The following is a 22,800-nucleotide window of genomic DNA, read 5'->3' on the forward strand; positions in this document are numbered from 1 at the left end:
CACCAAAATAATGGCATGGAGACATCTGGCATGGAGAGGATAATGACAAGATGGAGGAAGGTTCTGATTGTTCCAAAATTTCCATCCTTATGAGGCTGAAGCAAGCTTTTGTAAACTCCGTTGTTGATATAAGGGCACAGATATAGTAATTATTATAAAGCAGCAGACAACCTAAAAAACCCCTGCAGGAATTGATAGAATTATAAAGAATAATATAACTCACTAACATGTTCTAATGGCTCCCTAGTGCTAAGAAATTAACCAGGGCTGAAATATTGGTTGGTGTCACTAAAAGCTGTATTTTAGGGTATGATTCGTTGCATGACAAAAATTCCTCAGTGGTCAGTCTGGAGTTTTTCTGGACAAGGTGCAGGAGAAACAGCATCTTTCTATCTGGAAAAACTAAAGTAAGATATGGGATGTTAATTAATAATTCCACTAAATTTCATCAAATACAAGCCACATTCTAACTTGAATATTTAATATACCAGTTTGTTGTCAAGAACACATGCTCAACAGCAGCACCTTCACTACATTTGCAAAGCACCCAACTTTGACAACCTTCTAACCATTCCTTGCCTATTTGCTTGCAGAGTCAACCATTTGACTAAGAAAGAAGTAGAATTTTAGTTCTGCTTTATTCTAGTGAAGAGTTTCAGTCTTGTTTACACATACAAGGAAGAAGGATATCAGTGTTTTGCAGATGTTGCATAATCCAATATCAAATGACTCACAGACCCAGTTGGCATCAAACTGCTTTATTCTATGCACTCAGTCATGTTTCCAGAAGATTTAATACAAAGTACTTGCTCAGACCCCCATCCGTCCTTGGTGCTCCCCTGATGTTACTAGCAGGGCATCAAAACTGAGAGCATCTTTCTGGCCCATATTTGCCTTGATCTGCATCCAATGGCAACTGATTTGGTGGTCTTTACTTGTTGTCAACACCCTCTGAAGAACTTTCCATCACTTCAGTTTCAGAAACCTTTGATTCCATGGCTGACAGAAGCTGTGATCTCCTCTGCATCAAAGACAATAAGGATATAAAAAAGTGGAGTATTAACATATGTAATTGGTCAGAATGACTCACAGTTCCATACAGTTTCTAGGTTCATAACATCTTGTTCTTTGTCAAGTATTTCAGAAGTGCATACTTCTACCCATCAACTTTCCATCAATGCCTAGTGTGAAATGAATGTGATCTATTACATTAGTTTCCCATTAAAATTCACTGCAAGAGATCAATTAATTGAGTACCAGTATTTGCCTGAGGTAGTACAGTTGGGCATGGAAAGTTACCCAGACTCAGTGGAAGAACTGAAGTTGAAATCAATAAGGTAAATTTTAAATATTTGTGCCTCCTTCTATGTTACTTCGTGCTTATTAGTGCAGGCTGTTCAGCACAGGGACTAATTTCTGAAGTTTGAGTTTCACTGAACTGCTGCAGTTCCAGGCTGGATGCTTCCATCAACCCAAGATTCAACGACTCAACAAGATTCTTGGAGTATTTAATGAAAAGTCTATGCAGTCAGAGTCACCCCTAACTTTTCTGATAACTATACCTCTTTGTTCTCCATCTGGTTGTCTGTTGTGTGTCTCAATCTTCTCCCTCAAGTTAGAGAGTGACTTAATGGAAGAAATAACTTACAAGGAGAGACAGAAAATTTGTTTTCCTTTTGATAACCCTGACATTTATTGGCAGCAGGCTGTACAAAAAAGGGAACAAAGGGGATTTTGTACCCTGAATTCTGCTCTTCTCTGCCCAGAACTGAATTAATCTTGAGTCTACCCTGTTGTAAGAAGTTTGAGACCAATTAAATCAGGCCTTATGGATGATTGATTCAGGCAAGCTTAACAGAATTTATATTGCCCAGTAGAGATAGATATTGATTGCTGCATGTTTCTGCAAAAACTTATGGACAACAAGAAGAGGAGAGAAAGACTGTCTCACATGATACTATTGCTCAAAGATACATGATACTTTAAAAGAATTTGTTGAGAGATAAAACTGTGGCAGTAGATCACCAATATATTCACCCTTTTTTGATCAGGAATGCCACTTTAAAAGAAAATTCCCTCCTGCTCAGTAGAGGGCAAGGTGAAGTCAGGGAAGGGGTAACCAGAGAAATGCTTCTAAACTTGCTGCCTTTGAAAGTTCATTTTCTAAGCTGGTTGTGTTTCTGTACCACAGTATCTTTCTTCAAAGTCATTGAAGGAGAGTGAAGTGAGCCAGTAAAGGCCCTCTCTGTGTTCTCACATGGCCCTCAGCAAAGGAGCAGCACCTGCAAAATCTGTGACAGAACATTTTAAGATGATCTACAGCTTGTGCTGTTTCCAGAAGGAATCTGTCTCTTGCAGCTGGTAGGAAGAAATTAATGTGACACAGAATGGGCTCTGCTGTTTGCAGTCTAAGGCATGATGGGACCACACCAGGGAAGGTTTTAGGAAAGAAACACCCACTTGCTTTCCAGGTTATCCGCAGATTACTGGGCTCAGGGCTGACTAGACCTTGACCTTCTTAGTCTGAAATTTATGTCTTCCAAGTCCTTGCAAGACCTTTGTGATGCAGAGTCACAGATAATCTTGTAGAGTAACCAATTTGACACAATAAATCTGCTCATTTTCAATATGAACTTTCACAACCACAGGTTCACAGTGTGGTTTAGACTAGGTCTGGGAACACTGATGAATCACAGAGTCACAAATGGTGCATTTTATTGACATGTATTCAGAAATTACTATTCATGAGCACACTGGTTGCCATGGAATAAAGTTTACCTGATAGGAATCCTTATGGGGAGAGATGGGTACAGCCTGTCAGCAGTCCCAGGACTGAAGGGTGACACACCTCCTTTCTGAAATTACACTTATATTATTTCCTTTAAGGGTGAGGGCAAGGTAAAGTTGATGTCATTTCATGATCAGGGTTGGAGTGACTTCAGTCATATGTATAAAGTATTTACAAGTTTTACTTCACTGGAGGATGCAGAGCATGAAAAGCAATCTATATTTTTGAATTAATGAAGCAAACTTCAGCTTTCACTCATGATTAGGCTACTCCATCCTTTGTTTCCTGCCTCTCTCAGGGCAGCACAACAAGCTCCCTCATTGTCCCTGTTCCTGAGGCTGCAGACTTTTTGTTTCTGGTGAATTATTGTCCACACAGACTCTTCTTGCTGAGCTTTGTCTTTCAGTGTTTCTCCACAGACTGAAGTGGCACTTTTTCTGCCCCAAATTGCCAGCACTTAACAACATCTACCCTTGAGATGAATGTTATAGATGGGTAATGTGATGGTTGCCTCTCACAATTAAGGGACAAATACTATGTATATGTTAAGAGAAGTTTTATTGCTGTATAATTAAGTTATTGTGGTATGTTTTCCCCAAAGTCTTCTTTCCCCTCACCTTTGTATTGTTGTCACTGGATGGCCTTGGTAGTTGGGACATTTGGGAGGAGGAAAGGCTTGTTACTAGGAGGCACAGCATGGCAACTCCAATCAAGTTAGAAGAAAGTCATCTCCATCAGTGGATGGTGAAGACTGACAAGATTTTAGTTGGGGCCAGGGGTATAAAAGGCATCCGTTTTGTAGACAAGCACGTGGTGGTCACAAAGCTCCTAGGGCTGCAATTTTTTCTTATTCAGTCTTTTGTTGTATTTTGTTAAGATTTAATAAACCTTTAAAATTTTAAAAGTGAGTATTGTTTCTCACATGGAGGTTTTTAACAGACCTGGTTAGAGGCATCCTTCTGCCAGCTGAAGATTACAGCTAAAAATTCTTTACACCCTATGTGGGACAAGATGGTGTTGGTCAAAATGAGATTTTAATCTTAACATGTTCATAAAAAGGAAAGGATGATGAAGAAGAAAGTGACAAGAATAATTGCCACTTCTATCTGTCTCAATTATGGTAAAATACTGCACTTAGGGCTGTTACTGAGTACGTCTCTTGCTATCTTAACTTTTACTGTTATTTACTGACTCTGGTACACTCAATATCTTCTAGTCATTCCTGAGATTTAATTCCTCTAAAACATTCTCATCCTGAAACAAGAAGTTACAGTTTTAGCTTAAGTATTTTGTAGCTGCTTTCTCATACTTGGACTCTCCTGTGTTTTATTTTCCTTACCAGATCAGTTAAGAACTAAGAGACTTTAAAATCTTTAGTTTGCACATAGAGAAGTCTTTATGGCTCAGATATTACAGGTAATGATGGGTCTTATATATCTTTACAGCATAGCAGTCATAAAACTAAAAGTCATCACAGGATTTGAGATGAGCTTTTAATTGTGCTCATAACTCACTGAAATTCCTCACTAGCTAGCCAGAATGTTGTTCAGGTCAAACATGAAATTTGCATTTGCTAGCTGGGATAACGGAGATAGCTTAGAACTAAGGTTATTGTGTTTTGTTTTTATTATCCTAGCTAGATTTAAAATAAAAGAAAATTGAAAGATTTTAATTACAGGTTTATGTCATTATCTGTACAGGTATCCCAGTGGATAATACTGAAGTTCTGTAGGCCTCAGTAACCTCTTTGCTTCTCTGTTACTGCTAAGTAACCCTTTTCATGTTTCCTCTAGAGCACAGAAGGGAGACCACACCAAAATTCTTGGCAGGTCAGGAGAAGCTTATGCCTTCAACCTGAGAATATTGCTTTTCAAAGTATTTTGTTTCATTTTTTTTTTAACCTCTAGCACTTACATCCCTAGCTGTGTTGCCCAATAGTCTCCTTCCAAGATTATTAAATTTTAAGAAGACCTAAGTTCCATCACATCCCCTAGAATACTTAGGTATTCACAAAAAGGTACACAAACCCATCCTTAACATAGCCAGGAGAGTTTTTAATTAACTAGGACCAAATTATCTCCCTTTTCTCTTAATGACTTCTTAAAGAATGATTTTCTGAATAGTGAGAGAATTTAGTCTTTCTGCGAGGCCATTAAAGACAAACTTCAGAAAAAGACAGATGTTTGCAAAGCTTAAATATTCCTTCTGCTGGACTGCAGAGGTCCGACATTGTTTTGCCTTTTAAACTTTCCAGTACTATGCCTTAGCTTTTACAGCTCCTCATTTACTGTGAAACTGAAGGACATTTCCAGGGCAACTGACTCTAACATTACAAATTTCCCAGAGGCATTCGTGTGGATGCTGTTAACAGATGGTGATTTGAAATTGAAGCACTTGAGTAACCAGCTGATCTTGGGAAAATAAGAGGAGGAGGGGGGATGGAATGGTTTCTGGCCATCCTTATCCCAGGTGTCATCCTGTCACCTGTGTCAGCTTTACTTGTGGCCTTGACTAATAAAAGTCGACTTGTGTTTAGTCTCTAAGTGTCTTTACCATCAGAAAATTTGTTTGTCAGAAAGCTGGCTGTTGGAAGTGGTTGCTGTGATGGGGGAGGTCAGTTTGGAAGGTGCCACTTTCTCAAAAGCGCACAAAAGCTTCTCAAAAGCACACAAAAACAACGGGGAACACTCAGTAAGCAAGAAAGCAAGTGCAGTAACACTTCCAGAAAGTTATTGCTTTAAAATTTTTGCCAGCTCAGACTGAACATTTTTTGTCAATTTAAAAGAATCTTGTTCTTGTGGCAATTAAGTAAATTATTGTTGCATACAAACCTAGGTGAAAACTAGCAAACAAAAAGATTGTAATGTGTTAGAGTGCACAAACATACCTGAAACAGGACAGTGGGAAAGAACTTTGACCCTTTAATCACAATTATATTTATTTACCACTGGGAAAACTTAGTATTTTTACAAATGCTTTCTTCCTTTCTTCTATCCTTTTAGTCTTTTTCTATACTCTAATTTGACTTTCCATCACATAGCCTACTCTGTGTAAAGTAGATCTGCTTATCTTATACATCAGACTATTGGACTCTTCATAGGGAATTGCAATCAAGACAGGCAGCACACATAAAAACCTCAGAAAGCACCAGATGGTTGTAAAATACACTGTATTTTACCACTGTTCTTCTTTCCTTCTGAAACAAAGGATTTGTTTGTGAGCAGCTGCATCTGTTTCAGAATCTCCTTCCCTTTCTGGTACATTCTTTTTCCTGTATCAGAGTAATTGAGGTGGGAAGGCAGCTCTGCAGATCATCTGCTCAACCCCACAAACCAGACAGAGGAGGAGCAGATTTCTCACAGTCAGGTCTGGCTGGGTTTTGAACATCTTCAAGGATGGAAACTCTACAAATCCTGCTCCAGGGTTTTCCCAGTCTCTCTGTAATAAAAGTGTAGATTTCTTGTTTTTTTCCCTTAAAATTTAAAAATGGGTTTTTTTGTATTTCAGTTTGTATCTATGATAGAATAACATTGATGATAGCAGAAATGGGTATATTCTAAATGCAAGAATTAGAATCCTTTTTGTTAAATTAATAAAAAGAAAGGCACAAAAACTTTATTCACATAAGTTTGATTGGCTTGCAGTTACTTCTGCACATTATTTAGGAGACAGGCATTCCTCACCAGGCAGTTAGAAGAATTTGGTTGAAAAAGCAAATACAAAGGTGGGCTTTCAAGAATTTGAATTAAAACTGTGACTTGTTCAGGGTGTAAGCACAAGCTTTTAAATAGAAAAATATTTATCTTGTTAATTCTTAGGTTTTTATATTGAACTTCTGTGATTCCCATGCTTTTCGGTTGTCCCTTTTTTCTCCAGCATAAGGAATAGTCTTTTAAAAATTTTTAAGATTTTATTTTATTGTTATGGCTTTTTTTTTTTCCTTTTCCTTTTTCCTTCTTTTCCTTTTCTTCTTTCTTATGATTCTCTGGAGATGTTTGAACAGCATATATTTGAAAGGCAGCTTTTATCAGGTAACAAAATTCAAGAGTTTAAGGTGTTTTGTGGGAAAAATATGTTTTATTGGAAAAATATGTTTTGTTTTTCCCTCTCCACAGGATTAGGAAAGGAATACCATGCTACTCTCCTTTGTCTAGAAAATGAGAACTGCACAGGCCTGTGTCCTGCTGCATCTTCTTGGGGAGCTAGAAACAGCTAACAGCAGATAGGGGATTGTTTTCTGCAGCTGAAGTGCTTGCAGACAATCAGTCCTTGATTTCCTCAATCCTCCTTGTTTATAGAAAAAAAAGAGGATGTGATATGCTTTACAGAAAATAGTGTATTTGCTTCCTGAAGAGCAAGACCACAGGTGTGCACCTCTGTGAGGGTTCTGTAGTGTCCCACAGGGTGTCTCCTGTGGTTCCCCCTGCTCCCCTCATTAGAAGAGTGAGTCAGGTTCTCAATGCTCACTGCCCATTGTAGAACACTTGCAAATTGCAGTATTTTTGAGGCATCTGTCTTTCTTTTTGGATTGGTTACAAAGGAGGTTGAAGAAAGCCAGATGCATTTTCACACCAAAATTTTTCCTAGGAATCAGAATTACATTTGCAGGCAGTTCATCTGCTTAAAAAAAGGTATATTGGTCCTTGTTGTCATAACTATATTTTTGTGTGGCCACAAGTCTTTTCTGCATAAGTATCTCTTTTTTTCTGATTCCTCCTGTGCTGAGCTTACACAGACACTGGATAGGGTGCCAATCTCCTCACAGGGGTCTGCAAAATGCCAAGTGAACCGGCCTTCCACCAAGTTACCCATTTTAGTTCCTAAAATCTTTTTGTGCCCCTTTTTCATCCAAGAGCACTCTGTTTTCTTCTGACTGGGTATTCTTTTCTCACATGAATTTAGTGATGAAACTGGTGTAAAAGGTGCTTTCCTTCTTAAATCTCAGTAGGGGATACTTTGCACCTCCTTTACTCCCTGTCCTGCATATTTCTAATCAAAGTCACACCTTTGAAAACCCTTTTAAAAAGAAAATTGGGAATGTGGCTGTATTTCCAGTTTTGACAATCTACCAAGACACTATAGCTTGGATAGCTAGAACTATGATAATCCTGTTTTTTGTTAAATCCTAGAAAATAGTGACTGCTGCCTATCAACACATTGTCTCACATTGATCTTTCTGCCTTTTCTGAGGCATGAACAAAAATATCTGTGCTTTAAAATCTGTTAGTTTAACATGTTCCTAAATGATTTTAGTAATACAGGTTTGACAACTTTTCTGTAGAACTGTTAATTATTATTACACTTTCAAGTGACTGATTTATTTTAATGCTTTGAATTTCTTTTGATACCTTTAGCCTAAAAACTTAAAACAGTTTTATATTGTGCAAATTGTCCTTCCTTGGAGTAAATGTTGTATGAGTTTACCCCTATTTTGAAAAAGACCTATTTTAAGGGTAAATATCCTTAAGTAAGTTTGAATGTAATCAAGCAATTAAGTTAAAAAAATTGCTTAAACAAGTAATTGTGAATGTCTGCGCTACATAATAGCTGGCAGATTGTGGTAAATTTTCAGATTTGCCTCAGAGTTGCCTTAATTTGGGGAAGAATTGATGAAGAATAACATGAGCTAGGCCTTGTGCTTATCTTGCACCTGGCTCAGGCAAGGCCTGAAGACTGAAATATATCTGGAGTGAAGTGAGTCCTCTCAGCTGATCTTTCAGTGAGGCACAGGACAACATCTGCATCTCAGCTCTAGCCTCTGGCCTCACTCCCCCTTCACTGTAAGAAACAAGCCTTGTTATAAATCTGGTTTGTTAAGGAGATAATGAGAAATTCCTCTGTTGAAGGTCAGAGAGCCTCTACTGCTGCCTCAGAGAGTGGAGGAGGACCCAAGTGTTTATTTTACCTTTTGTATCAACTATAATTCTGACCAAAACCAACTGAGGCTTTCATTTACGCATTAGTTTTCACTCCCCTAAGAATGCAAATGAAGAAAAAAGGATAACATGCCTTACACGTATGACCACAGTCACCAACATTCCATCCTATTACAAGTGACCATTCCACCCCTTTGGGAAGGGCAAAAATTATACTATAAAAGGTGTGTTGGTGGAGAAAAGGGAGAGGGGGAAACACTGCTGCTCGCTTGGGATCAGTCCACAGGTCCTGTCTCTTCTCTTGTTTTCCTGAAGGCTCACCTTTGGGTAAGTTCTGTGCTTCCAGCTGTGTTGGAGCAGGTGTGGGAATGTTTATTATCTGTGTCTATAGACAGATTGTATTATATATAAATATATAAATATATAAAATTTATAAAAATATAATATATATATATGTATGTATCTGTAGATTATTTATATACCCATGTATATACACACAGATATATATATATATATGTATAAAATTATATATATATAATATTATCTATATCCCTCTAATAGATCTCTATTACTACACTTTGGCACTCTGTTGCTACTGCACCTCTCATCGGTAGTTCTGAATCTGCCCTCTGTTGTTTCAATGAAATGATCCATTAATTTTTTGTCAAATTCATGTGAATTCACATGAAAGTTCATGATTCTGGGTAGTGCAGGTTCTTTATGAACTCACTCATGGCATCAGAAGCTGGTGCACTATTTGTGAGTCTGCGATCACAGAAGTTCTTAATGAAAGTGACCAGGATGATAGTGCCACATAAGATGAAAAGAGAAACAAAGCCCAGCTCCCAGCCCCTCTGATCTCTGAGGACCAGCTGGAATGGAGGGTTGACTTTTTTTTTTTCCTGCTAAAGTTCTATACTCTTATCACAACACTAGTTTAAAAAAAAAGAAAAAAAAAAAAAAAGAAAAAAGAGGAGACATACCTTTCGAGTGATGTAGAGCATAGAAAAAAACCTTTTGTCCATTGTCCATTCCCCTACCTCTAACAATAGCTCTAATAAGTCTCCTGCTTGGAGCATTTTCTTCTGTTACAGGACATTTCAGATACAGAGACTTTGCCTAATACATGGAAATATCAGTTATTAAAATTACTGTTCTGCTGCAAAAACTTTGAGCAAGTATCTTTTAGGGTCTGCTTAAATTTCCTTTGAAACTGTGCAAGCCTGGCCTGCTTTGCATCATTTGAGCTTTACTGGTATCATGAAATATGTCTGTGTACGGCCAGGAGTTCTGTCTCTTGAAGGCAGCTCATTCTGTGACAGAATTCCACATCCATTTTGACGTGAAGTTTTAATTTTCCTTAAGTTGCATATAGTACTAGATTTTCAAGGGAGTAGAATACACAGCTCAACCTAAAATTTGCTGTGCCCTTGCACAGCAAAAACAACTAGTAAAATTTACAGGTTAAATTACTTGGATAAATACTTGCCTAATACATAACATTTTTGTCCGGTGACAACTAATTTGCAGTTTCCTTAAAGAAACTGATTAAGGTCACATATAATAAAATAGAGAAGCTGTTGAAAAGAACTTTGTCCAGAAGTTTGCAGGAAAGTGGACAAAAATGGGAGAAAAAAACCCAAAAATCTTCTTTCCCGTAAGAGGAGAGAGGTAATACTTTATTCCATGTTTGTGAGCTGGAGAATATTTGCAGGAGAGATTAAAGTATTCATAGTCAGCTGGGAAGGGTCACAGACAGGAAATATTGCTCAAAATTTATGTGGAAGATTGGTTGAGAGGTGCACGAAATTCTCCCCGGACCCCTAAATATTTGCTGTCTGAAGTGAACAGCTATTATTTGTAGGAACCCTTGAAAAGTGAGGGTGTAAGTTAAAATACAACTTTGAGGGATTTTTATGATAGTGGGAAGATGGTTACACTTTGCCTGATTATGTACAATTTTGTGATAGCACACTGTAAATTTCAGATAAGGCAATACCTACAATATCCAAAGATTGCAAATACCTGCATGTTATTAAAGAGAATACTTTTACATTCCAAATACTCCTCTTGCCTATTACAGAAGGATAAAATCATGCCGATTCGAAGAATCTGATTTCCATTGAGCTATTGCCCTATACACTTTGAGTTGGCACCATGACATGAGACAAAATGCCAGTTTTTACTGCAATGCATAACTAGTATTACTGCAAAGTTTAATTATGTTCTAATATATAGCATAACCATGTTACATAGTTAGTGAACATAGCTTCAGTCACCCTCAGAAGGTCAATTTATGTGTAAGAGAGCTTATTCTGATTGAAGAAAATAATAATATTAATTTACATTTTTAGCCAAGACAATGGACTCTGCATGCTATACCATGATGAAAAAACAGGGCTGGATTTACTTACTGAAGGTGGGGGGAAAGTAAGAAGCTCAAATCACATTAAATCACATTGCACTATAAAACTGTCAAAGTTTTCTGTACTGTCTGGTTCAGATGAGAGTAACAGTCACAGAGATAACTGGTGTCAAACCAGCTAAGGGTCCATATTGGAGCACAAAAATTACATGATAAAAGTGCAGCAGTTCCCTTGCTCTCCTGTGAGTTGCAGGGGGTTTAAGATCTCAGCAGTACAAGAGGGCATGAGGAAGGATTTCTCCCTAGGCATTAGCACAGGCACCCTTAGATGTCACTGTGCTAAAAGAACAGGCAGTGATGCCTAATGCAGGTATTTTCTGAGCACCTGGCTGGTCTCAAAGGAAAATACTCTTTTCTTCTCACACTGATCTGCCTTTGTCCTTCTTCTTTGATTATTTCAGGGATCAGGTGTGTGGCTTTTCTTCCTTGGGCTTAATTCCTAGGTTCTGCATGATATTACAGTTATGAACTTGTTTTGCCTTGCACTTTCTTTTTATTGCACACAGGTGCTGTTTCTAAACTCCAGGCATGCAACTTAAACTTCTGTCATGCCCATTAAACCAAGCACTTTTTTTTCCCCTCTAGATTTGCCAAGAAAACAGGAGTGTCCAAAATTATCTTATTAAGTGCCTTCAACTCCAGTAAACTGTCTGAATGAGAAGTGATATATGTGTAGAGCTGGTAGCACTCAACAGACCATCTGTGCAAAAGCAGGGCTGGGCTGTTCCAGATTGTGGATGTGCTTGCAAGAGATCTGTGCTCTAAAAACACCCCCAAAAAACCAAAACCAACCAAACAACAAACAAATAAACAAAAAACCGAACAAAAAAAATCTCACCCTCCCAAAAAACCCAAAACAAAATAAACCCAAAAATACCCAACCAACCAACCCCCAACGCCCTCCCCTTCCAAAAAATCCCACCACCAAAAAAAAAATCCCAAACCAAAACAAAAAAAACAAAACAAACCAACCAACCAAACAACCCCCCAAACACAAGCAAACAAAACCTCACCAAACCAACAAAACAAAACAAAACAAAACAAAACAAAACAAAACAAAACAAAACAAAACAACCAAAAAACCAAAAACTGGAACATGGGGTAGGGAGAATCTGTGTTTACTAATCTTCTTTTTCTTCCCATAGCATTTAATTCAGAGTTTAGGGGTCCCAGCTATAATTCATGAGACACAGAACTGAAGTAACTGTTAATTTCTTCCTCTTATTTTGTTTCCCCATATAATTGCCTATTGCTTGATTCAGTGCAAACAATTTTCTTACCTTTTCAAGGATCACCAGTCTTTTTATACTTCCAGAATCTAAGCATAAAGCTGCAGAAACTGAAGTGTTTTGTGCTGGTATTTCCATCAGAAATTATCTGTGGAATTTTCAGGTCACTGAAAATTAAAAATATATATTTGCATTTCAAACAGGAACGAAGTTGTATCCAGAAAAAAAAAAAAGTTCCTGTAGAAGGGCATTTCTGAGAATAAGGAGGCCTCCCTCTTACAGAATTCAGGTGAGACAAAAGGTAAAATAAAAATATGTTCAATGATGATAAATTAAATTCTAATTTGGTTTAATGTTTTTTGGGTGTGCAGAATGTTAAAAACCAGATGGGTATATTCAGCAGATGCACTGTTATATATACCACGGGGCAGATAAGAAGATTATGATGTAATGACAACTTCTACAAGTGATATTAGAATTTGAATAATAATGAGAACTCTGTACCCTTTTCACTCCAGATCATTCTGTGCAGTACCTTTTACCTCTCCTGATGAACTCTTTACCTGCTCTGAATACTTTGGGAAACTTGGTGTTCTGGACCATCAAACATTTGGAAAATATGGGGAAAAAAACCAAACAAACAACTGCACAAACCCAAAAACAAAACCACAAACACCCCCCCCAAACCACCCCCCCCCAAAAAAAAACCCCAAAAAAACAAACCAAAAGAAAAAAAAACCACCAAACCAAACCACACCAAACCAAAACAAAATCAAAAAACAAACAAATCAAAAAAATCCAAAACAAATTTAGATGGAACGTGATACATGTAGAATTTGAGTTGAGCTGTTGTGTTCTCCCTTCACTTATTCTCACTTTTGCTAGGTAAACCTTCTTCTTCTGTAAGAAAACTTGAAATGTATAATTTATTTAATCATGTTGCTTGGATACTGTTAGTCTTCTTTGACCTAGAGCTGCACTCCTAAATCAAGCTTACACAAGTTGAATGGAACTCTAAAGTAGCTTTAGATTAAAAACAAGCATAGCATTGCAAAGACATAATTTTTTTCCCCAGAATGATATAAGTCTGCCTTTGTGATGAGATTTTCTTCTGTGTTCTTCCTGTGGTACAATCAACAGTCCTAGCAACTAGAATACAATACTGATTATTTTGTCAGAAATAGTTTCCACTGTCTTTATAAATGATCATTCTAATGACTATTTATTTCCTTTTGTGCTCTTGGAGAACACCACAGAGACAAAGTCCCTTAGGAATACTGTACACTCTTCCCCAAGACAGAAATTTGGGTAGCAAAGAAAAGATTCTATTTAATCATCAAGTAATCTGGAAATATTTGAGAATAACTTCTGCTAGAAATGATATTGAATAGTTAAACAATATTTTGTTATATAGGAGTCTTTAAAAGACAGATTTCTCTTTGAGAGAAAAATAACTAAAGGTTGGGAATGCTTTCACATAGAAGTTCATATATGCTTGTCTACATCATGTAGATAATTTTAACACTGTTACATTTGCCTTATAGCAGGTCAAATGTCAATGGCATCAATGCTTTACATTCACCACTGTCCTGTTGGATAGCCAGTAAAGTAAAAGAAAATGAAAAATCTAGAAATTAAAGAACAGGGACTACACATGTATCATCTAACTGAACAAAATCATTATTTCCTGGGTTATTTATTCAGTTCAGGGTTAAAACTTCAGACACTTACCAGCTGATTCATTATCTGCCCATATAAATGGAAGGGGGACTCTTATGGGGAAAAAAAAAAAGGTCTCCATCAAAACCTCCAGAATTTTTCATTACTTTCTTCTACCATTTCCCCATTCAACAAGGCTTTGTAAAACAACAGGAGGGGAGAAGGGAAAAATTTTGCTTGGAAAACTGGAAGCTTGACTAACATAGAGTACATGAATAAATGTGATGATGTTACTTGCAGCTCCAGTTAAAAATTTCTGTCATACATAAAGAAGGTATTTTACAGAGGACACTGTGTTTAGTCTGGGGAAAGTGTATGAAACTAACCATAAACTGGAATATAGGGTAATTTTGCTGAAAATTACTTACAAACTTTCAGTGCAGACGAGTTTGGTGAGTTGGAGCTTAGGCAAACTCCTCAGGTTGTTGTGTGGCCAGGTCACCTCTCCCCAGTATCTGGGATAACCCTCCCATTCTCCCAGCCTCAGCAAGACCTGGATTTAGGACATTTCTTGAAGGGGACCTATGCAAGCCCACTAAAAAATTACTGAGTAAATGAGTATGAAATTTGGGTTCCCTGAAGCATTAGCAGCAAGCTACATTCAGGATAACACACCTGGCAGAAATGCCAGCTAAGCAAGTGTGAAATAATTGCACAAAGATTGAATTTGAAGCCCAGGTATTAATTGCTTCCTTTCAGGGACCATCACTGACTGTATGCCATCAATACATTGCTGTAAACAGTTTTAATATACTTCAGGTGTCCTTGCCATGTCAACTGCCTCTGTCTGCAATCCTTCACAACATAACCTGGAAGAAAAACCTTTTTTTTTTTTTAAATAGGTTCTTCCCTGGATCACTGTATTGGCCATCTAGCTCCAGCTAAAACCTAAGTCTGTTGTTGATATGTGTGATAGTTGATAACTATCATAATAAAGCAATTGGTGAGTGGCAAATCAAAATCACAGGAGATCTGTGTAGAGCAAGATGAAGTAAATTACTGCAGTCAATCACAACAGGGCTTTTTACCCCACCTCTCTCTCACTTTTTTCGTATCTGTGCAGCTCTTCCCTTGAGAACCCATGGCAAGAACTTAATGACTCAGATTTTAAGTTTTTTCACCTGTACTATACAAAATGATAATAATAAAAAAGATATTATCCCTCAAAACTTTTACTATAGGAAGCATGCAGATAATCTTAACTTTGTATTTTAGATATGTTCTTTCCAGTGTCACAAACAATGAAAGTATTCTTCGCTAAAAAGCTGGTGGAATAATTTTGAGTTTTTTAGTAATGGTAACTATATTTTTTTTTTTCCTCTCATTCAGAATTTTTGTTCTGGAGAGGCCTTATGTTGTCGTCTCTTTTAAAGATTGACAGAAAAGCTGTTATGCCTTTGGCAGACTATCATTCAGGAGATCAATTTTAAACCAGTTTTTAGTAGAGCAATTAGGAGGTCAAATATCAGAGACAGTGTAGTTTCTATGAGCTTGAACTGAGCTAAATATAGAAGCCATGAAAATGCAGAACATCTTATTTTTTTTACATGTTAGAATGACATAGCTGAACAAGATTCTCCATTTGTGGCCCTTTGCATAAAGTATGGTCATAAATGACCTGTTAACTCAAAAAACTGATAGTTTACAGAAAAGAAAGCAAAATGTTCTTGTTTGAGTCTCTCATTCTGTCCTGAGAAGTTCAGACTAAGAAATTTGCAATGTAAGTGAGTTAAAGCAAATTAATAAAGCAAACTATCACCTTTAGGGCATATTCTAAGGGAAGATTTTAATTTTTCTGTCTGCTCTTTCTTGGCTATTTAGAACTTCCTTGGAGAAAATAAGGCAGTTTTATCATATCAGTGATAACAAGGACTTCTTGAAGGTATAATTGCCCTTGTTTCTCCTTATCAGTTGTTCCCCAGAGTAAGGAAGGTACTAGAGTTTTATGTGTCTCCTGCCATGCAGGAATTACTTTATTAATGGATTTATACCAGCTTTACTAAGATATGCTGACATCTGGGATGCCCCTTACTACCCAGCTCTCCAGCATGAGTCCCTGCTCTAGTGATGTTTTCAGAACAAGCTTGAAAAAAAGGAGTCTTCTAAGTGCAAGAGCCTGTAAAGTCTTCCCAGGACGACACCAGGTGGCAAAAAGCTTGATCAACTGTGATCATGTGACATGAAAGTTTTACAGATCTCTGATTTTTTTTTTTACTGTGCTTTATTCAAAGCATTAAATCACTGTTGCCTACGTTTGGGAATACATATTATTGTTGTTTCAGGTCCCACTGGCTATAACATGCACCACCAAATATGCTGCAGTTTTACTGAATAAGGCTGACTGAGCCTCAGTTTTACCAAGGGAAAAGGAACTGTTTGCTTAGAAACAGCATTGTGGTAGGATTTAGCTGCAGTACAATTTTGGCTTTATAAGCTTTACAAATTAATTTGGATTAGGAGAAATTGAGACAACATCAAAAATTTACATTTGATGCCGCAACTACTTTATCCATCATGATATATAGGGTATGACATCTTTTTATGCTGTTTTTAAACAATAAACAGTTCTGACATAGCCATTTGTTAAATAAATGTACAGCTTAGACAAAATAAATTCTGATGGGTTTGAAGAAAAACAGACAATGAAAATTGGTACTCACTATTTAAAATAAATTTTCTTTCCTTATCCACTGTTTTCTTCGTTAAGTGTTTGAAATTACAGGTTCTGTATTTCTGGGGCTGAACACAAGCAAAAGATGAAGTTCAGGCTGCCCAAGCAGCTGTGAGTCTCACCAGGGGATGCTCCATTTTGCATTCCCAGAATGGGGAGGGTCAGCAACTCCACAGCAGTACTGTTAAAATAAACGGTCACCACTTCCCAAAGGGTTGTAAAACTGGACACAAAATTCGTGGGAATAATTATGACACAGAGTCAGACAATAATTACCACCTTGCTGCATCTTATGTTTACCTTAGTGTTGCCTCAGGGGTGAAAATAGCAAGGTCCTTGGCTGAAAAACTGGGAATTTGAGTGTTGGGGCTTTTTGTTTAGTTTTGCTTGTTTGTTTGTTTGTTTGCTTTTAGTGACCATAGTCCTTGAAGGAAGAGCAGAGGATATTGCTATTCCATTTTTCAGACAGAAATTTTCTGAGAATGCTTTTATGCTCAGTGTCCAAATAAAAAGGGAAAAGCTCCAGGACTTGAAATTTCCTTTCATCAGTAGAGAGGAGCCCTGTTTTCCATCCTACCTACCCAATTGATTTAGTAATTATTTAGTAACTAATGATTTAGTTACCCCCTTATCTGATTTCCTGATTTTGGTGCCTAAAGGCAGATTATGTGAAGCCACTTTCTGCACCATTGTTTTGCTATGTTCTGACAAATTAGTGATTAGAGTTTCCCTGTGTACTGTTAAATAAGCTGCAGACTGTGCAGCAGCTGAGTTTGACTTTTGGGTATAACTTTGTGACAGCATTTATGGAAACACCATTTGTGAAAATCAGCTTTTAGAGATTACAGTCCAGAAGGATCTTTATCACTATAAAAGATATCCACATTTTGCTTTTTAGGTGAATTAGTGGGCTGAGAATTTATTTTGCCATTCAGCTTTCCTCATAACTTTTATCTTGCTCTGGACATACAGTATGATATTATTAGAATGCCTTGTCACTAGCAGGTTATTTAGTTAGTATTTTAAAATATTAATATTTTAAAATAGATGAAGACAAAAGAGGCCAAGAATGAGAATAAGAGCAAGAAAATGAAAACAAATTAAACAGGTAAACGTTGAGAATTGGTTTTAATAGGAATACTGACAAAAGCTTTGATATAAGACATTTTTCTGGAGAAAGCAGTATGCTCAATAGTGAAAAAAAACCAACCAGTTTATGGCTTTAAGAGAGCTTTTCAGACTATACATCCAGAGATGTGGCTCTCCACACCTTCTGGGAGCAGCAATTAGGGTTCACTCCGCACTGAGATAAAAGCTGAGCCTTGAGTTTTAGTACCAGGCTTATAAAATAGGGCTCCCTGATATAGGGAGGAACAACGTAGCTGTTGTTTTGCAAAGTGTAATTGTTTATCTTCATTGCTGCTGGAGTTTTGCAGCAAGGGAATGATTTACAGGCTATGACCAGCCTGGACTTATTCTCTCAGTCATGCAGATGACTTCTGTGTCAATTGGTCTCTGAGTACATTTTCAGCTTCTAATTTCCCAAATTCTAATTAGCTAAAGATCATTAACAAAGAAGGCAAGACCATGAGATAAGATGCTTCTCATGTTCCAGGATAAAAGCTAATTATCTGAGTTCAAGAGAAAAAAAAAATCAACATCATGATGCAGTTTAAGATAATTGCTCATCTGCACAACTCTGGAACAGTTCTTCCATGCTTTAAGACTGTTATTCCGTTCTTAATCTAAGTGACTCTAGTTTGGTTTTTTTTCAATTTTTATGTAGTAAATACCAAGGGTTTTATTATTTTTTCTGGACTCCTAGGCTTCCAGGTATAGTTTTCTCTGCATTGTGTGGCCAGTTTAGTTTGTGTGATCCACTGTTTTGCTTCCTTGTTTTGGAGCAGCAGACCTTTGCTGATACATTCTCAAACAAATTAAGACCCCTTTTACAGAGCTATTGACTGGTCAGTAATTCCTTAGATTAATTTATTCAGTTGATTATCTTACTCACTCAAAGAGGTTAATTGTATCACATAAGTGATTTACTTGCTCTTCCTTTCTACTGCTCATTTATTATTGTCTCCATAGAAAAGCTTGTGGATATGTGGAATTGTAGTGTGTATGTGTGCACACTTTTAGGGAGAAGTCACAGCAAGTGGTCTTAGGGTCAGGAAATGTAATGAGAAATATTCTGGAACAACTCACCATTATGTGAGGTCTTCCTTCTTATTAGCTTATTGTAAAATTGGCTCCTTAAAACTGCCAGAAAGGAGGGGAATTTGCATACATCCCATATCTAAATAGTTTTAAGTGAGGTTTAACTGACCCAGTTTTAAATTGCACCTGTAAAGAGTGAAAACACAAGCCAGATTTTTCAATAGGCCCAATGCTTTATAGGACACCTGGAGATGAGATTAGCTTCAAGGATGGGGTTGCCTAGAGAGACTGTGGAATTTCCCTCACTGAGGAAATTCTTGAACCATCAGGACAAAAACATGCTCTGGGATGGCCCTGCTAGGGCAGAGAGGTGGCACCAGATGACCCACTGTGGTCCCTTCCAGCCAGGGCCACCCTATTGGTTCTGTGACACCTGATGATTAGAAAATCTGATTTGGTTTGTTTTATGACAAGCAGCAATAGTTATAATCTGAAAAGGGGAAGATTCTGATTTGAAAAAAGATAAAAGGAACTACAATGTAGTGAGCCTGGCAGAGGAGCAGGGACCCAAGGCAGCTGTGATGGCCCTATCTCAGGAGGTTTTTCAAGACATGTCTGGATGTTGTGTGGTCCTGAGCTTTCTCTGAATTTACTTACCTGTATTAAATGTGGGTGAATTCAGTCAGCTCATAATTTTTGCCATGGCTGGAAATTTGCAAAAGCGATCTTGAAAAAAGTTTTGGAGTATTGCCTTCACCCTCAATGATACAATTCCATTTAAAATTTTCTGGCCATGGTGTCTTGATTGTTGCCTGAACCAATTGTCTATGTACAATGCTACACCAAAACCAAATGATGAAGGATGAAAGTGTAGACAAACATTCAATCTGAAAAACGTTTTTCAGACATTTCAAATAGCAAATACTTCACATAGGGGAGGAATGGACAAGTTTCCAAACTATTTGCTAAACAAAACAGAGGTTAAATTTTTTATGAATAGGATTAATAATTGAATAGTCAGTCAGCTTTAGCTCTATTTTTCTTCCCCTCTGCTGCATTCCTGTGCTTACTAAATCATCTCAGAACACAAGTTCCCAGGTGACCAACTTTCTCACCCTTGGCAAACCTGTAAAAGTCAGAGAGGGGACAGGCACATCTCTCTGGAGGACAGGTTCATGATTCAGCTTCCTATAAACAACATTCTCTACTTTGCTCCTGGAGAGTAGGGAGCAAGATGGAGTGTACGATAGTTGAACAAGGAAAGGAAAAACAGGTGAAGGGAAGGTAAAAATGAAGTGGTGTTTGCAAATAAAAACTTCCTCTGTTTTCAGAATTAATTCAAACACAGAAATGACCAAAGCTTTTTGATGTGAAAATAGGATGTGAAGAGAACAAAAAAAGATGCAGCAGTTAAGAAAAAAGAGATGATTGTTACGTGATGGATGTAAAAATAAAACAAAAAGAGAAAAAAACTTACTTTTTGAAAAGAGAACTTTTTGACAAACAAAAAGGAACTGGGAAACTCTCCATTTCAAAATACAAATAACCATTGTGGCAGTTAGAATAAATCAACAGTTAGGTAAAATGAATGTGCATCTTGGTGTGAATTTTCAGGGCATATTTACATTCATAGGAGATTGCAAAAGAAAACACCCCAACTGCTGCACAAAATACAAATCAGTATTTGCCAGTGACTGGGAATTGGAGGATCAGGGGGAGGAATGGGAATGTTGTCATTGCTGCCCGTGCAATTGATGACAGAGACATTTTTCTTGGACATGATGCTAGGAATAGGCTGAATGGAGCTGGAGGTATTTAAATAAAAGAGAAATGTGCCCATTCTTTCCCATTTTGTATATTTCCTGTCCCTTCTAAAACAAGAATTTTTTTAGCCTGTAATCTGTTTGAATACCATCACAGCCATTCTGATTTAGTCTATCTAAGCCAGTCAAGTTATTCCTTTGTCTGAACCCCCTTTTATATATTTTTCCTCTTACACTATGGTATAAGAAAACTTTTACCTGATTTTATTGCCCTTGATTCCAGGATTCCATCACACATCTTTGTTCCTCTCTCTCCTGTTCCCTTCCAAACAGCCAGTAGCTGCAGGAACACTTAGTGTGCTGAAATGGCAAAATGTTTCCAGCCACAAACTTTATTGGCCTGTCTGGACCTGGTAGCTGAATTTAAACTAGAGTTTGCAACAAAACATTGAGTTAAGAGGAAAGTGTGATCTTTTGCTGGAGCTTGTTTATTCTACTTTCTGCAGGCCTTAGCTCCTTAGCAACTCTGAATGCTTTTAGTACTATGTAATTGTTTTGCAGTTTGTCAGTAACTTTTACAAATTGCATGCTGTCACTGAGAAGATTTTCAGCCAGTTAGGAGAAGCCTTTTACTGCTCTGACTCTTTCCATTTCATCCTCTCTGCATAAAAAAAAAAGGTCCTACTGAGTTCTTACATCTGTTGGGGTTTTTTTTTCCCTATAATGACAGAAGAATGTTGAGGATGTAGGCCTAATTTTTGAGGTAGAGCCTAAATTATAGTTCATGTTCATTCTGTAAAAGGGGAATTCCTGATGAGAGCATGTAGGAAACAACAGGAACACCCCAAGCTTCCTTTGCTCCTTCCACAAACCGGGATAATGTCACAGGAGTAACCAAGCCTCACTGGAGAAGTGCTCAGAAGACAACTGGGCAACACTCTGGGCTGGTAATGAAAAGTAAGTGGTGATATATTCCAAAATGTCACACTTTAGGTGTCAGTAGGGGTTGCCATGATCCAGAGCACTGATATTTCTGCTTACAACAGTGACTTCTGCACTGTTGTGTCCAAGGAGCTAGGTCCAGACTTGCTGGGGGTGAAAAGGAAAGTCCTGTCCAAGTAACCTGCAGGGCTCCAACCATGTGAGTACATCACCTCATGGCAAGGAAGGACCATCAGTCCCCACAATAAGGAGGAACTGAGCAGTGAGTTGCTGTCTGCTCAGGAGGGTCACAAAAGAGAGGAGGTGGCTGTAGCCCAGGTGGCTGGAGGAGTTCAGCAAAGGGTCAGTTGTCCAGTTACAGGTGGCTACTTCTGAAATCATCCCAATAAAATTCTTCAGGGCTGATTTATTATGCCATAGCTGATTTATTATTATATTATGCCTACTACGTTATACATAGAGAAGGAGGTAAGAAGGAAGTTCTCAACACATGGACAAAATTCCTTAACACATGGACAAAATTCCTTTTCCCTGAAAAATCCTTCCTGGACACTGTTTCTTGGTGGTATTTCTTCCCACTCCCTATGGATATGCAGATGTTCTGCATATTTGCCATTATTTCATGTATGTAAAAAGAAGAGAGATTGCAGATGGTTTTGTAATAATAAATCCCATCAATTTTCTTTTTACTCTATTTTTCCAGCAAGAAACTTTGGTCATTCATGTGTTTAGATTATTTCTGAAGTGGAGAAAGCTTGGTTTTGGAAATACTTCATTTTTACCTTCCTTTCTCCCATTTTTCCCCCTTTCTTTGCTCAGCTATTCTACACTTTCACCTTATTTCCTCCTGGGCTGTCAAAGCACTTACGCACTGTTGTAGTTTATTGTAGGAACACCAATTACGTCTCCCACAGCACCAGCCCATTGATTGGACACAATAATCTCAAAGATATTTTCCAACTTTAGTGATTCTATGATTCTATAACATTTCAAATTCCTAAATTTTCATTAGTCTCTTGAAACGGTCAATGTCCTTTATGGGATGTCCAGGGCAGCTTGTTGAGATGCTGAAGTCCCACATGTGACTCCAATTTCCTCCAAATGCCAAGAGGCTCACCATGTTCCTGCCTGTGGGCTTGAAGAAATCAGGCTTACTGTGATGAGAGTGTTTAGAAGACTGACCAACCAGGCCAGTTTTAAGCTTTATTGAACTAATTAATTAACAAT

At 37.6% G+C, this 22,800-nt stretch overlaps 1 long non-coding RNA gene across 1 annotated transcript; it reads right to left on the reverse strand.

Annotated features, from left to right (window-relative positions):
- Window positions 1-780: 780 nt before the first annotated feature.
- Window positions 781-21,053, reverse strand: LOC310923012. Its single transcript, XR_014592530.1, has 3 exons — window positions 20,890-21,053; window positions 12,370-12,485; window positions 781-1,021 (listed from the first exon to the last, which is right to left on the reverse strand). It is a non-coding gene; the product is annotated as an uncharacterized lncRNA (long non-coding RNA).
- Between the last annotated feature and the right edge of the window lie 1,747 nt (window positions 21,054-22,800).

This window comes from Zosterops lateralis, assembly GCF_965231275.1.
Source record: "Zosterops lateralis genome assembly, chromosome: Z".
Taxonomy (NCBI): Eukaryota; Metazoa; Chordata; class Aves; order Passeriformes; family Zosteropidae; genus Zosterops; species Zosterops lateralis.